Genomic DNA, 2612 nt, shown 5'->3' with positions numbered 1-2612 from the left:
CTCCTAGAACATTTAGCTACTTTTGATATTTAATTTTTCTAAGACTATTGACATTTTTTCCTAAAAGTAAAATTGGTCGGATAAATAGGTCGATAATTCTATATTAAATGTAAATTCCTAAAATACATATTAATACTTGTCACTTAATTTTCTAATCTAAAACCTAATTTTTTTCAAGTCATATCCAAAAATTGCAACTGAAATTAAATCATTGACGAAAAAGATAGATTTAAGAACACGACTTGCTGGATTAGTCACCTCTAATGTCAATTCTTCTTTAACAATAATGATGGATCTGTGCGCAGATATAGTTCCGAGATTGGATCTAACTTATTAAAAGATTTCTAATGGTAAATGATTTGTTTAGGGTAACTAATAGAAAGAGGAGTTAAATATTTTTGTTGGTTAAAGATTCTTTTCTTGAGTAATGGATTAGGTTTTTTTTAATATTGGTTGTTACAGTTAGGGTGTCTTATTTCCAATCCAAATCTAAAATGAAAAACAAGACTGAAACCATTTTATTGTATAAGGTCAAGGTACTAAAAACATTAGGTTGTTCGCGACACAAAGTCTCCTCCAAACATTCGACCATCTTATTTATTTCGAAAAGTACAAAAAAAGAAACTCAAAAGAATGAGAGTCAAATGGATAGAGGTGATCTTCTTTTTTAATTAAGGTTGTCTATTATTTTGAAGTTTTATGGAAATGAACAATTCATCGGACAACATAAGGAGAGGAGAATATCTTGGGGTTCTGTCTTCCTGAAATGATGGGTTTCACATTCACGCATTGGGAGGAAATAGGACCTTTTATTTCATTGTAAGTAAGGTCAATGTTGCTTACTTTTACATCGTCACATGGTAAGTGACGGCTGCAAATAAGTTTGATTGCCAGCGGAGTTGCAGAACTTCCTCTAATGTTCTTGAAGCTTACTGTACTAATCTTAATTTAATTTTTGAAGGAATTTGAAAATTAAAATGAGATAACATATGGTTTATTTGTGAAGTTATAATGAAAAAATGAATCAAAGGTTCGAGAAAGCGATCAATACCTGCCGATTGCACTGATTCCACGAACAATACTCTTGGTCTATTAGAATAGGGTTGCTAACATTGACCATTATAATGTCCAAAAAGTGCATATTGGTAGCGGTGGCGCTAGCAGCAGAAGCTGGCCATGTTTTGATCCTGACACCATTAGTGGTGTTAACTAACGTGCAGTTCTTTATGGTGACACCTTCAACAGGTTCTTCGTTAGTGTATCTTCCAAGACTTCCGATGCTTATTCCATGTCCTGGCCCGCATGTCACGTTGGTGACTTCAATTAGTTTGCTTCCATCTCCAAGAGAAATGCAATCATCTCCAGTTGCAATTTTGGACTTTGTGATTGTGATCTTTTTTGATCGACCGATGTGTTGTTTTCTAGTGCAGCTATATTGATATTATGGAACGTGAGGTTGTTGCAGCCGAGGACGTTGATATGAAAGTTCTTGCTATCAAGTGATGTTATTTCCTTAACGGTTAAATTGGTGATGAAGTTGAACCTCAAACTCTAAACATTATGTATAATCAAATAATATTTTGTGAGGCTCCATAATGAAGCTAAAAAATTTGGACAGATCATAATGAAATTGAAAACTCAAAAAAATGTCACTTTTTCACTTGATTTTTTTAAAGATTATCCCCTGGAAAATGAAGAACACTTACCGAATTATAAATGTCAGAACATTAGAGAAGACATGTAAGTGTCCCTTTAAAAAACAACAAGATGCATGAGATTGAGAAGGAAAGCTTAAGGCATATTACTTACAACGGGGAGTTGGGCACAATTTATGCGTTTGTGGCAATCATTCCTTTTCCAAGCTGCCTTTCCTTGGCCATCAAAAACTCCTTCACCTGATAATGTCAATCTATCAACACGGGCAAAAGTGATCCAATTATCTCCCTAAATACTTTTTGGTGCCTGCAATGTTCCTCCAAGATGAAAGTCAATTGGGTTATTACAAGGTCCTTCAAAATTCCCTTGCTTTACTTTAAATATCCCTCTCGGAATAAAAATTTCACTAGAACGATCCGACGTGCATGCATCCTTCCATGCATTTGCTAAAGCCTACATTTCACAAGTATCAAAAATTATAGCAAACAACTGCTCAACTCAACTAGTGATAATATTGATGTTCATATTGTATATTTACCTTCGTGATGTCAGTACCAGACACTATGTTACTATATCTTTTCAAAGGAAAAATAACATCAGCACTAGATTGAGCATCAACGGTGAGAACTAACAATAGTAACATCAAAATTGTAGCAGCCAAGAAACAAGATTGGATCGTACTCATGCTGCCTTTGCTTTCTTTTATTTTTTATGTATATTCTTTGAAAACCAGTGAAAGACAATGATATTTCGTTTTAGATTTGAAACTTTTTATGTGTCTGATACAAATTGAAAATTAGGAATCAAGTTGGGATGAAACTAAAAGAAGTTATGGATCCACCTCTCTCCCTTCATCCAAACATAAATTGATAACTAAAATATTTAACTTTGTTATGCATACTTCCTTTAAGCTAATTGTTTCTATCCTTGTGTTTTCCTTATTTTTATAGTAACTA

At 33.5% G+C, this 2612-nt stretch overlaps 1 pseudogene; it reads right to left on the bottom strand.

Annotated features, from left to right (window-relative positions):
- Positions 1 to 714: 714 nt before the first annotated feature.
- On the bottom strand, positions 715 to 2341 carry LOC111807051 (annotated as a pseudogene).
- Between the last annotated feature and the right edge of the window lie 271 nt (positions 2342 to 2612).

Source organism: Cucurbita pepo, chromosome LG12, assembly GCF_002806865.2.
Source record: "Cucurbita pepo subsp. pepo cultivar mu-cu-16 chromosome LG12, ASM280686v2, whole genome shotgun sequence".
Classification (NCBI taxonomy): Eukaryota; Viridiplantae; Streptophyta; class Magnoliopsida; order Cucurbitales; family Cucurbitaceae; genus Cucurbita; species Cucurbita pepo.
This window is presented reverse-complemented; position numbering and strand designations above follow the sequence as displayed.